Source organism: Poromitra crassiceps (genome assembly GCF_964638095.1).
Source record: "Poromitra crassiceps genome assembly, chromosome: 19".
Lineage (NCBI taxonomy): Eukaryota > Metazoa > Chordata > Actinopteri > Beryciformes > Melamphaidae > Poromitra > Poromitra crassiceps.
In genome coordinates, this window is record NC_139646.1 from 24,415,582 (window position 1) to 24,429,828 (window position 14,247).

The 14,247-nt window shown below is 40.0% G+C and overlaps 1 protein-coding gene across 1 annotated transcript in view; it reads right to left on the reverse strand.

Moving 5' to 3' along the window:
- The window catches only part of LOC310794148 (inactive rhomboid protein 2-like), an 81,674-nt gene extending 68,078 nt beyond the window's left edge, over positions 1-13,596 (reverse strand). The window contains exon 1 of the mRNA XM_083656055.1: positions 13,488-13,596. The gene's annotated coding sequence lies outside the window, so the exon portion shown is untranslated. The remainder of the gene's footprint in view (positions 1-13,487) is intronic.
- Positions 13,597-14,247: the final 651 nt, after the last annotated feature.

A 14,247-nucleotide genomic window follows, 5' to 3' on the forward strand; every position in this document is an offset into this window, starting at 1 on the left:
CTAAGTACCGGTACTGTACAATCGCATAACTCCATAATCCCACACCATGACTCACATGGTTGTGTACACTACACCCCTGGGTATACACTCTCATGAAATTAGCCATTTTCACTGTGCCATTTTGGAGAAATACAGTCAAAATCTCAATACTGAACTTGAAAAATGTTTTTTTTTTACTTTCTAAGTACTGTACAATCGCATAACTCCATAATCCCACACCATGACTCACATGGTTGTGTACACTACACCCCTGGGTATACACTCTCATGAAATTAGCCATTTTCACTGTGCCATTTTGGAGAAATACAGTCAAAATCTCAATACTGAACTTGAAAAATGTGTTTTTTTAGACTTCTAAGTACTGTACAATCGCATAACTCCATAATCCCACACCATGACTCACATGGTTGTGTACACTACACCCCTGGGTATACACTCTCATGAAATTAGCCATTTTCACTGTGCCATTTTGGAGAAATAGTCAAAATCTCAATACTGAACTTGAAATATAAGGAAAGAAAAATAAAAAAAACACCCTAAGAAATGAAAGGTAACTAAAGACAATCACAACGTTGCAAGTGCAATCAAATTAATTATATACAATACGTACATGAGTGATGGAGTGTTCTGACTATATATGAATTTGTGTTTATTTACATGAAATTAACAGTCTGAGCAAAATAGGCATTAAATAGGCATGAGTTTCCATGAATGTACAGTCTGAGTTAAATATGAGTTTACATTGAATCTACATTAACTTTAGAAGCCGAGTTCAATATTAATGGGCAGTGAAGTAACATGGATTTACAGTCCCGGTTAATTATCAGTTTACATTGAATTTTCCATGAAATGATGATGAGAATAATTTGAAAAATAATAATAATAATAAACTGTGACAAAGCACAAATAAACAAAAAAAATGGCAATAAAATAAAGTGCAGGATAAGACCAACAATAATTACTATAACAAAGTGTAAATATAGCAGCAAGCGGCAATACCAGGGTTTCAAGTCTGCTGACATCACAATAATGTCACAATGTCTATGACATCATCAGTGATGTCACAATTGCTCGAGTTAACCAAAAACCCCAAATGGTCGAGTAACATCACCGATGAAAACCCCAAATGGTCAAGTGACATCACTGATGATGTCACAATGCCTATAACATCATCAGTGCCAATGACATCATTAGTGTAATGAGATCAAAATGATGATCAATAATGATGTCACAATGTATGACATCATCAGGACTTACCTGATGACATCACATACGAGCAATTTCTATGACATAATTTCCAATTTCCTCTCGATGGGCGGCACTCAGCGGCAGTGCCCTTGGAAATAGTTTCCAACAATACAACTTATCATTTTCAGCGTGTAGTAATGAGCTAGCGTGTAGGTTTCTGCCGTTAGCTTGCTAGCTAGTTGCCATTGTGATTGACATGGTCGGAGCCAATGACAGACTTTGTAATAAGCCGGGCGCGGACATCCGCCTGCCACCAAAACAGTCGCTCCAATGGGAGAGCAGCTGTAGAGCAGGGGAGGGTTTATCCCAGTTGCCTTTTTCTGCGGCACCAGACTCCTCGGACGGAAGGGAAAGAAGGCTGGCCAGCGAGATTACCAGTTCAGTGACATCACTTTACATCCTTTTTTTTTACACTAGATGAATTAGCCATGGTCAACTACTGACCTCCACGTGCACATGAGCGAATTCACACAGAGAAGGGGCTGCACTGCTTAAAAAGTGAGAATTTAAAAAATGCAGATAAGAAAAGATATGCACGTCAACACGGAAAAAAATAAGAAAAATAAATCTAGGGCATCTAGTGAGCACCAATATCTGTCATTGGACCAGATTTCAGGTGTCTGTGATGTACCAACGCACGGGAATTTGCATCGTGGCGGAAGAGGAACAAAGAAAGTAAATAAAGTCAAAATAATAGGGGTTCTGCACCTGCGGGGCTTGAAGCCCTAAGTATGAAGGAGCACTTAGAGTTCAATGAGGGGAGGGTCAGAGATGGAAAAAGTACTGACATTCTGTACTTGAGTAGAAGTACAGTTACTTGTGTAAAAAACTACTCTGGTAAGTACTGATTCAATTATTTTACTCAAGTAAAAGTAAAAAAGTACAGGCTCTGAAATGTACCCAACGAGTAAAAGTAAAAGTATTTTTACTGTATCTTTCTGAATGACTGAACCTCACATCATAGAATATAATTTGAGGATAAAAGATCCCCTACAAATGTTTTACACATCTTAAAACTCTACTTTAAATAGTGTGCTATGGTTTTTCCACACAAAAAAACCCCATTAAAATCATATCTAGTCCTCCCTGGCTCCCTCATTAATATTTCCATGATATATGAATGTGCAAATAGTTAGACAAGTTTAACTGCTGGATACAATGTGTCCCTTACAAAGTGCAGAATCACAATACTCGAGACTGATATGATACTGATACCTAATGGATAAGAAACTGAATGTCCACAGGTTGATCACATTCACAAATTCAAGGTTTATTATTAAGACAGAACTGTGGTGTTAGAACACCACCATATATTAGCTGAATGTTGACAGTGCACAAACTGAATGTATGTGTTAGAACAACACCATAAGGGGCCATGCGGTTATTTAAAAAAGAACGCTTGGCAAAGCCAGATTATTGGCAACTCTGGAAGCAGCGAAATGAAAATCCTCCTCTCCTGGGAGAAGACTCGAGGTGGGAGGAGTGAAGAGGAGCAGGGCGCTTTTCCTGTTCAACTTTCCTCAGCTTTCAGCGCCCAGAGCGCTGCGCTAAAAAAAAACACCACCAGCTTTTAAACGCGATGAAATGCTTCTTGAAAGAGAGTGCGTACTTATAGAGAATGAATTGCAAAAAGAGGAGCGCTAATAAGTTCTGGCTGTCTGCACGGCTCCTAATGTCTGCGTGTGTCTCCCCTCAGAGAAAATCCGTGTATGGGGACTGAGCCAGAGGTCCCAGGTTCGTATCCGCTCGGACGTTACATTGGTGGCAGCGGTGGGATATACAGTATGCCTTGGGAGAATAGCTCCCCTTGCAAAGTCTTTGCGGATTGGCCGTCCTCGCCAGGAGTCCCCCCAGGAGTCCCCCCAAGACGGCGAGCGATCCTGAGCGAGTGGATCCTGGCACGTGGACGCGCCTCTAGAAAGATAAGACTGTAAGGGCTCAGGATGCGCGGCTTCACTCCCACTCGGGCTATAGGGCTGGCCCTTTAGCTCGAGTGGTTAAGTGTTGCACAGTGTATGGGGACTGAGCCAGAGGTCCCAGGTTCGTATCCGCTCGGACGTTACACAAGTATCTGTACTTTTACTTGTGTACATTTTCAAAACAGGTTCGTTACTTTTGTTTAAATGCACGAGAATGTAATTTAAAAACGAGTAGAAACGGGAGAACAGAGCAGAAGGCAGAAGTAATAGACGAGTTTCCCAGCGCTGCTGATAAAAGCTCATTCCAGCTCCGCCAATAGTATGACTTGGCACTCCTCCGGGGCGTGGACAAAGAAGAGAAACACGGATTTTCTCTGAGGGGAGACACACGCAGACATTAGGAGCCGTGCAGACAGCCAGAACTTATTAGCGCTCCTCTTTTTGCAATTCATTCTCTATAAGTACGCACTCTCTTTCAAGAAGCATTTCATCGCGTTTAAAAGCTGGTGGTGTTTTTTTTTAGCGCAGCGCTCTGGGCGCTGAAAGCTGAGGAAAGTTGAACAGGAAAAGCGCCCTGCTCCTCTTCACTCCTCCCACCTCGAGTCTTCTCCCAGGAGAGGAGGATTTTCATTTCGCTGCTTCCAGAGTTGCCAATAATCTGGCTTTGCCAAGCGTTCTTTTTTAAATAACCGCATGGCCCCTTATGGTGTTGTTCTAACACATACATTCAGTTTGTGCACTGTCAACATTCAGCTAATATATGGTGGTGTTCTAACACCACAGTTCTGTCTTAATAATAAACCTTGAATTTGTGAATGTGATCAACCTGTGGACATTCAGTTTCTTATCCATTAGGTATCAGTATCATATCAGTCTCGAGTATTGTGATTCTGCACTTTGTAAGGGACACATTGTATCCAGCAGTTAAACTTGTCTAACTATTTGCACATTCATATATCATGGAAATATTAATGAGGGAGCCAGGGAGGACTAGATATGATTTTAATGGGGTTTTTTTGTGTGGAAAAACCATAGCACACTATTTAAAGTAGAGTTTTAAGATGTGTAAAACATTTGTAGGGGATCTTTTATCCTCAAATTATATTCTATGATGTGAGGTTCAGTCATTCAGAAAGATACAGTAAAAATACTTTTACTTTTACTCGTTGGGTACATTTCAGAGCCTGTACTTTTTTACTTTTACTTGAGTAAAATAATTGAATCAGTACTTACCAGAGTAGTTTTTTACACAAGTAACTGTACTTCTACTCAAGTACAGAATGTCAGTACTTTTTCCATCTCTGACCCTCCCCTCATTGAACTCTAAGTGCTCCTTCATACTTAGGGCTTCAAGCCCCGCAGGTGCAGAACCCCTATTATTTTGACTTTATTTACTTTCTTTGTTCCTCTTCCGCCACGATGCAAATTCCCGTGCGTTGGTACATCACAGACACCTGAAATCTGGTCCAATGACAGATATTGGTGCTCACTAGATGCCCTAGATTTATTTTTCTTATTTTTTTCCGTGTTGACGTGCATATCTTTTCTTATCTGCATTTTTTAAATTCTCACTTTTTAAGCAGTGCAGCCCCTTCTCTGTGTGAATTCGCTCATGTGCACGTGGAGGTCAGTAGTTGACCATGGCTAATTCATCTAGTGTAAAAAAAAAGGATGTAAAGTGATGTCACTGAACTGGTAATCTCGCTGGCCAGCCTTCTTTCCCTTCCGTCCGAGGAGTCTGGTGCCGCAGAAAAAGGCAACTGGGATAAACCCTCCCCTGCTCTACAGCTGCTCTCCCATTGGAGCGACTGTTTTGGTGGCAGGCGGATGTCCGCGCCCGGCTTATTACAAAGTCTGTCATTGGCTCCGACCATGTCAATCACAATGGCAACTAGCTAGCAAGCTAACGGCAGAAACCTACACGCTAGCTCATTACTACACGCTGAAAATGATAAGTTGTATTGTTGGAAACTATTTCCAAGGGCACTGCCGCTGAGTGCCGCCCATCGAGAGGAAATTGGAAATTATGTCATAGAAATTGCTCGTATGTGATGTCATCAGGTAAGTCCTGATGATGTCATACATTGTGACATCATTATTGATCATCATTTTGATCTCATTACACTAATGATGTCATTGGCACTGATGATGTTATAGGCATTGTGACATCATCAGTGATGTCACTTGACCATTTGGGGTTTTCATCGGTGATGTTACTCGACCATTTGGGGTTTTTGGTTAACTCGAGCAATTGTGACATCACTGATGATGTCATAGACATTGTGACATTATTGTGATGTCAGCAGACTTGAAACCCTGGTATTGCCGCTTGCTGCTATATTTACACTTTGTTATAGTAATTATTGTTGGTCTTATCCTGCACTTTATTTTATTGCCATTTTTTTTGTTTATTTGTGCTTTGTCACAGTTTATTATTATTATTATTTTTCAAATTATTCTCATCATCATTTCATGGAAAATTCAATGTAAACTGATAATTAACCGGGACTGTAAATCCATGTTACTTCACTGCCCATTAATATTGAACTCGGCTTCTAAAGTTAATGTAGATTCAATGTAAACTCATATTTAACTCAGACTGTACATTCATGGAAACTCATGCCTATTTAATGCCTATTTTGCTCAGACTGTTAATTTCATGTAAATAAACACAAATTCATATATAGTCAGAACACTCCATCACTCATGTACGTATTGTATATAATTAATTTGATTGCACTTGCAACGTTGTGATTGTCTTTAGTTACCTTTCATTTCTTAGGGTGTTTTTTTTATTTTTCTTTCCTTATATTTCAAGTTCAGTATTGAGATTTTGACTATTTCTCCAAAATGGCACAGTGAAAATGGCTAATTTCATGAGAGTGTATACCCAGGGGTGTAGTGTACACAACCATGTGAGTCATGGTGTGGGATTATGGAGTTATGCGATTGTACAGTACTTAGAAGTCTAAAAAAACACATTTTTCAAGTTCAGTATTGAGATTTTGACTGTATTTCTCCAAAATGGCACAGTGAAAATGGCTAATTTCATGAGAGTGTATACCCAGGGGTGTAGTGTACACAACCATGTGAGTCATGGTGTGGGATTATGGAGTTATGCGATTGTACAGTACTTAGAAAGTAAAAAAAAAACATTTTTCAAGTTCAGTATTGAGATTTTGACTGTATTTCTCCAAAATGGCACAGTGAAAATGGCTAATTTCATGAGAGTGTATACCCAGGGGTGTAGTGTACACAACCATGTGAGTCATGGTGTGGGATTATGGAGTTATGCGATTGTACAGTACCGGTACTTAGAAGTCTAAAAAAACACATTTTTCAAGTTCAGTATTGAGATTTTGACTGTATTTCTCCAAAATGGCACAGTGAAAATGGCTAATTTCATGAGAGTGTATACCCAGGGGTGTAGTGTACACAACCATGTCAGTCATGGTGTGGGATTATGGAGTTATGCGATTGTACAGTACCGGTACTTAGAAGTCTAAAAAAACACATTTTTCAAGTTCAGTATTGAGATTTTGACTGTATTTCTCCAAAATGGCACAGTGAAAATGGCTAATTGCATGAGAGTGTATACCCAGGGGTGTAGTGTACACAACCATGTGAGTCATGGTGTGGGATTATGGAGTTATGCGATTGTACAGTACCGGTACTTAGAAGTCTAAAAAACACATTTTTCAAGTTCAGTATTAAGATTTTGACTGTATTTCTCCAAAATGGCACAGTGAAAATGGCTAATTGCATGAGAGTGTATACCCAGGGGTGTAGTGTACACAACCATGTGAGTCATGGTGTGGGATTATGGAGTTATGCGATTGTACAGTACCGGTACTTAGAAGTCTAAAAAAACACATTTTTCAAGTTCAGTATTAAGATTTTGACTGTATTTCTCCAAAATGGCACAGTGAAAATGGCTAATTTCATGAGAGTGTATACCCAGGGGTGTAGTGTACACAACCATGTGAGTCATTGTGTGGGATTATGGAGTTATGCGATTGTACAGTACCGGTACTTAGAAGTCTAAAAAAACACATTTTTCAAGTTCAGTATTGAGATTTTGACTATTTCTCCAAAATGGCACAGTGAAAATGGCTAATTTCATGAGAGTGTATACCCAGGGGTGTAGTGTACACAACCATGTGAGTCATGGTGTGGGATTATGGAGTTATGCGATTGTACAGTACTTAGAAGTCTAAAAAAACACATTTTTCAAGTTCAGTATTAAGATTTTGACTGTATTTCTCCAAAATGGCACAGTGAAAATGGCTAATTGCATGAGAGTGTATACCCAGGGGTGTAGTGTACACAACCATGTCAGTCATGGTGTGGGATTATGGAGTTATGCGATTGTACAGTACCGGTACTTAGAAGTCTAAAAAAACACATTTTTCAAGTTCAGTATTGAGATTTTGACTGTATTTCTCCAAAATGGCACAGTGAAAATGGCTAATTGCATGAGAGTGTATACCCAGGGGTGTAGTGTACACAACCATGTGAGTCATGGTGTGGGATTATGGAGTTATGCGATTGTACAGTACCGGTACTTAGAAGTCTAAAAAAACATATTTTTCAAGTTCAGTATTAAGATTTTGACTGTATTTCTCCAAAATGGCACAGTGAAAATGGCTAATTGCATGAGAGTGTATACCCAGGGGTGTAGTGTACACAACCATGTCAGTCATGGTGTGGGATTATGGAGTTATGCGATTGTACAGTACCGGTACTTAGAAGTCTAAAAAAACACATTTTTCATGTTCAGTATTGAGATTTTGACTGTATTTCTCCAAAATGGCACAGTGAAAATGGCTAATTTCATGAGAGTGTATACCCAGGGGTGTAGTGTACACAACCATGTCAGTCATGGTGTGGGATTATGGAGTTATGCGATTGTACAGTACCGGTACTTAGAAGTCTAAAAAAACACATTTTTCAAGTTCAGTATTAAGATTTTGACTGTATTTCTCCAAAATGGCACAGTGAAAATGGCTAATTTCATGAGAGTGTATACCCAGGGGTGTAGTGTACACAACCATGTGAGTCATGGTGTGGGATTATGGAGTTATGCGATTGTACAGTACCGGTACTTAGAAGTCTAAAAAACACATTTTTCAAGTTCAGTATTAAGATTTTGACTGTATTTCTCCAAAATGGCACAGTGAAAATGGCTAATTGCATGAGAGTGTATACCCAGGGGTGTAGTGTACACAACCATGTGAGTCATGGTGTGGGATTATGGAGTTATGCGATTGTACAGTACCGGTACTTAGAAGTCTAAAAAAACACATTTTTCAAGTTCAGTATTGAGATTTTGACTGTATTTCTCCAAAATGGCACAGTGAAAATGGCTAATTGCATGAGAGTGTATACCCAGGGGTGTAGTGTACACAACCATGTGAGTCATGGTGTGGGATTATGGAGTTATGCGATTGTACAGTACTTAGAAGTCTAAAAAAACACATTTTTCAAGTTCAGTATTAAGATTTTGACTGTATTTCTCCAAAATGGCACAGTGAAAATGGCTAATTGCATGAGAGTGTATACCCAGGGGTGTAGTGTACACAACCATGTCAGTCATGGTGTGGGATTATGGAGTTATGCGATTGTACAGTACCGGTACTTAGAAGTCTAAAAAAACACATTTTTCAAGTTCAGTATTGAGATTTTGACTGTATTTCTCCAAAATGGCACAGTGAAAATGGCTAATTGCATGAGAGTGTATACCCAGGGGTGTAGTGTACACAACCATGTGAGTCATGGTGTGGGATTATGGAGTTATGCGATTGTACAGTACCGGTACTTAGAAGTCTAAAAAAACATATTTTTCAAGTTCAGTATTGAGATTTTGACTATTTCTCCAAAATGGCACAGTGAAAATGGCTAATTTCATGAGAGTGTATACCCAGGGGTGTAGTGTACACAACCATGTGAGTCATGGTGTGGGATTATGGAGTTATGCGATTGTACAGTACCGGTACTTAGAAGTCTAAAAAACACATTTTTCAAGTTCAGTATTAAGATTTTGACTGTATTTCTCCAAAATGGCACAGTGAAAATGGCTAATTGCATGAGAGTGTATACCCAGGGGTGTAGTGTACACAACCATGTCAGTCATGGTGTGGGATTATGGAGTTATGCGATTGTACAGTACCGGTACTTAGAAGTCTAAAAAAACACATTTTTCAAGTTCAGTATTGAGATTTTGACTGTATTTCTCCAAAATGGCACAGTGAAAATGGCTAATTGCATGAGAGTGTATACCCAGGGGTGTAGTGTACACAACCATGTGAGTCATGGTGTGGGATTATGGAGTTATGCGATTGTACAGTACTTAGAAGTCTAAAAAAACACATTTTTCAAGTTCAGTATTAAGATTTTGACTGTATTTCTCCAAAATGGCACAGTGAAAATGGCTAATTGCATGAGAGTGTATACCCAGGGGTGTAGTGTACACAACCATGTCAGTCATGGTGTGGGATTATGGAGTTATGCGATTGTACAGTACCGGTACTTAGAAGTCTAAAAAAACACATTTTTCAAGTTCAGTATTGAGATTTTGACTGTATTTCTCCAAAATGGCACAGTGAAAATGGCTAATTGCATGAGAGTGTATACCCAGGGGTGTAGTGTACACAACCATGTGAGTCATGGTGTGGGATTATGGAGTTATGCGATTGTACAGTACCGGTACTTAGAAGTCTAAAAAAACATATTTTTCAAGTTCAGTATTAAGATTTTGACTGTATTTCTCCAAAATGGCACAGTGAAAATGGCTAATTGCATGAGAGTGTATACCCAGGGGTGTAGTGTACACAACCATGTCAGTCATGGTGTGGGATTATGGAGTTATGCGATTGTACAGTACCGGTACTTAGAAGTCTAAAAAAACACATTTTTCATGTTCAGTATTGAGATTTTGACTGTATTTCTCCAAAATGGCACAGTGAAAATGGCTAATTTCATGAGAGTGTATACCCAGGGGTGTAGTGTACACAACCATGTCAGTCATGGTGTGGGATTATGGAGTTATGCGATTGTACAGTACCGGTACTTAGAAGTCTAAAAAAACACATTTTTCAAGTTCAGTATTAAGATTTTGACTGTATTTCTCCAAAATGGCACAGTGAAAATGGCTAATTTCATGAGAGTGTATACCCAGGGGTGTAGTGTACACAACCATGTGAGTCATGGTGTGGGATTATGGAGTTATGCGATTGTACAGTACCGGTACTTAGAAGTCTAAAAAAACACATTTTTCAAGTTCAGTATTGAGATTTTGACTATTTCTCCAAAATGGCACAGTGAAAATGGCTAATTTCATGAGAGTGTATACCCAGGGGTGTAGTGTACACAACCATGTGAGTCATGGTGTGGGATTATGGAGTTATGCGATTGTACAGTACTTAGAAGTCTAAAAAAACACATTTTTCAAGTTCAGTATTAAGATTTTGACTGTATTTCTCCAAAATGGCACAGTGAAAATGGCTAATTGCATGAGAGTGTATACCCAGGGGTGTAGTGTACACAACCATGTCAGTCATGGTGTGGGATTATGGAGTTATGCGATTGTACAGTACCGGTACTTAGAAGTCTAAAAAAACACATTTTTCAAGTTCAGTATTGAGATTTTGACTGTATTTCTCCAAAATGGCACAGTGAAAATGGCTAATTGCATGAGAGTGTATACCCAGGGGTGTAGTGTACACAACCATGTGAGTCATGGTGTGGGATTATGGAGTTATGCGATTGTACAGTACCGGTACTTAGAAGTCTAAAAAAACACATTTTTCAAGTTCAGTATTAAGATTTTGACTGTATTTCTCCAAAATGGCACAGTGAAAATGGCTAATTGCATGAGAGTGTATACCCAGGGGTGTAGTGTACACAACCATGTCAGTCATGGTGTGGGATTATGGAGTTATGCGATTGTACAGTACCGGTACTTAGAAGTCTAAAAAAACACATTTTTCAAGTTCAGTATTAAGATTTTGACTGTATTTCTCCAAAATGGCACAGTGAAAATGGCTAATTTCATGAGAGTGTATACCCAGGGGTGTAGTGTACACAACCATGTGAGTCATGGTGTGGGATTATGGAGTTATGCGATTGTACAGTACCGGTACTTAGAAGTCTAAAAAAACACATTTTTCAAGTTCAGTATTAAGATTTTGACTGTATTTCTCCAAAATGGCACAGTGAAAATGGCTAATTTCATGAGAGTGTATACCCAGGGGTGTAGTGTACACAACCATGTGAGTCATGGTGTGGGATTATGGAGTTATGCGATTGTACAGTACCGGTACTTAGAAGTCTAAAAAAACACATTTTTCAAGTTCAGTATTGAGATTTTGACTATTTCTCCAAAATGGCACAGTGAAAATGGCTAATTTCATGAGAGTGTATACCCAGGGGTGTAGTGTACACAACCATGTGAGTCATGGTGTGGGATTATGGAGTTATGCGATTGTACAGTACTTAGAAGTCTAAAAAAACACATTTTTCAAGTTCAGTATTAAGATTTTGACTGTATTTCTCCAAAATGGCACAGTGAAAATGGCTAATTGCATGAGAGTGTATACCCAGGGGTGTAGTGTACACAACCATGTCAGTCATGGTGTGGGATTATGGAGTTATGCGATTGTACAGTACCGGTACTTAGAAGTCTAAAAAAACACATTTTTCAAGTTCAGTATTGAGATTTTGACTGTATTTCTCCAAAATGGCACAGTGAAAATGGCTAATTGCATGAGAGTGTATACCCAGGGGTGTAGTGTACACAACCATGTGAGTCATGGTGTGGGATTATGGAGTTATGCGATTGTACAGTACCGGTACTTAGAAGTCTAAAAAAACACATTTTTCAAGTTCAGTATTAAGATTTTGACTGTATTTCTCCAAAATGGCACAGTGAAAATGGCTAATTGCATGAGAGTGTATACCCAGGGGTGTAGTGTACACAACCATGTCAGTCATGGTGTGGGATTATGGAGTTATGCGATTGTACAGTACCGGTACTTAGAAGTCTAAAAAAACACATTTTTCAAGTTCAGTATTAAGATTTTGACTGTATTTCTCCAAAATGGCACAGTGAAAATGACTAATTTCATGAGAGTGCATACCTAGGGGTGTAGTGTACACAACTATGTCAGTCATGGTGTGGGATTATGGAGTTATAAGATTGTACAGTAGCCTACTTAGAAAGTCGGAACAAACACCAAATCTGTGTGGTCTAGACTGGAGTCGAATCGTGCTTTTATTTTGAAAAACCAGTCCCGGAAATGCCGGTTTTTCACCATCTTGTTGAGAGCATCAACATGATAGTACCAAGCGAAACTCCTGCTACGATCGTTCAATAAGGTAGGACTTTTGTGACATATTCAACAGTCATTCAATACACTGTTTGTTGTAATGTCGATCTAAGGATCGCTGAATTGTGACACTCGACTTTTTAGCCCGCTCCGAACACCCGTGAAGCAGCAGTACCGTTACGGCACGAATAGACACGCATCAAAAACCAAGTGTCGGCTGGCTTGACTGTGGTTTCGCGAACGTCGGCTCAGTTGACCGCAGTGTGGTGAGTGACATGCAAATATTCCTCATTCGAGTCCCATTGGAACCCGTTCAGTGACCCCTGGATCGTGCCCCAGGACCCTATTTTGCGAACCATTCGGCTTATAAATTATATATAATTCAATTTGAAGAACGTACACAAGAACTTAGCTTCTCATTTCTGCAGAAAGTCAGTTTAGATTCCTGAGTGAAATCCAGTACTGCACTGTAAGGCTAGCACCGCACATGTTGTCAACACTCCCTCCCACATTCTTTGGGGAAAGAAATGGGAGGGGTACTGGAGACGATGAATGAGATCGTCGGGAAATAGAGCAATATAATTAAGTTTACAAATGATAATAGACGAGGAAAATATCATAACTTTGCGATGACTGTGTTATTTGTCCCTGTGTGGCGGATGGGCGGGCGGAACAACAAAGGGACAGACAGGCTTGCTGGAGCATGCTTTGCTTTCAGCGGCTCGTCTGTGTGTGTGGAAACGTTGCGAGCTAACAGTAGTAATGCCAAAGCGTTAGCTTTTAACGTTACGTTATTATGTCATTCCCAAGCTAGGCTAAAGTCCAGAACCAGACCCGAATCAAACACCGCTTTGCCACTCTATCTGCATATCATTTGAAGCCTGCTTTAGTTTGTCTCCATTTTAAAAACTCGATATGACCAAAATACTATACGCACACTTTTAATTACATTACCAACAAAATCAAAGTAACGCTAGAAAAGGTTTTACGTTACCTCCCCAGAGCTAGCTCGGTTACGGCAGATATTTCGGTCTGACAGGCTCCAGCAGTGCACTCTCTCCAGTCAGCGGTTTGGTTTGCACACTGTTACTTCCCCTTTCTCTTCCAACCATACATACACATCACTGACAGACTGACAGACTGCAGTAGTCTGGGCACCTTCCACCCCGCTTTTTGTCATGGGGCGTAAACCACGGAACCAGAATGAACACCGGAAAGCAGTGCGCCAAAAAACATCTGTGTTGCTGTTAGCTTGATGTCTCTTCTCTCGATTAATTGTCTGATGCAAAGCTTCTGTATTGGCTTAAAAGATGTGAGATTGTGAATCCGCAATGTTTCTAAAAGAACTTCGGTACGTCCATCTTTTGTTTTGTTGTTTGCCGTTCTGATACTTGGGTCAAATTGTCAAGTTAACGTGAAAGTTGACGAGCTAGAAACGCTGCCATCCGGTCTAGGGCGGGCTCTAGGCCGGAACCAGTAGGGTGACAAAATCAATTGTGGGCGGGAGCCAGGCTCTTTCTCGCCGAGAAGAGCCTGGTGACGCGAGGTTAGACTGCAGCTCCTCAGAGGAGGAAGAGGAGGAGAGGGCGGAGTTACTCCTCAGAGGAGGAGGAGGAGAGGGCGGAGTTACACCTACCTGACCCACAGAGGGAAACTGGTGTCCAGTTAAACATTAACTAGTCTAATTATGTCATAACTCCAGTATGGTGAATGTGGTGATCCATGCAGCCACGCCCACGTCCTGTTCATTTACT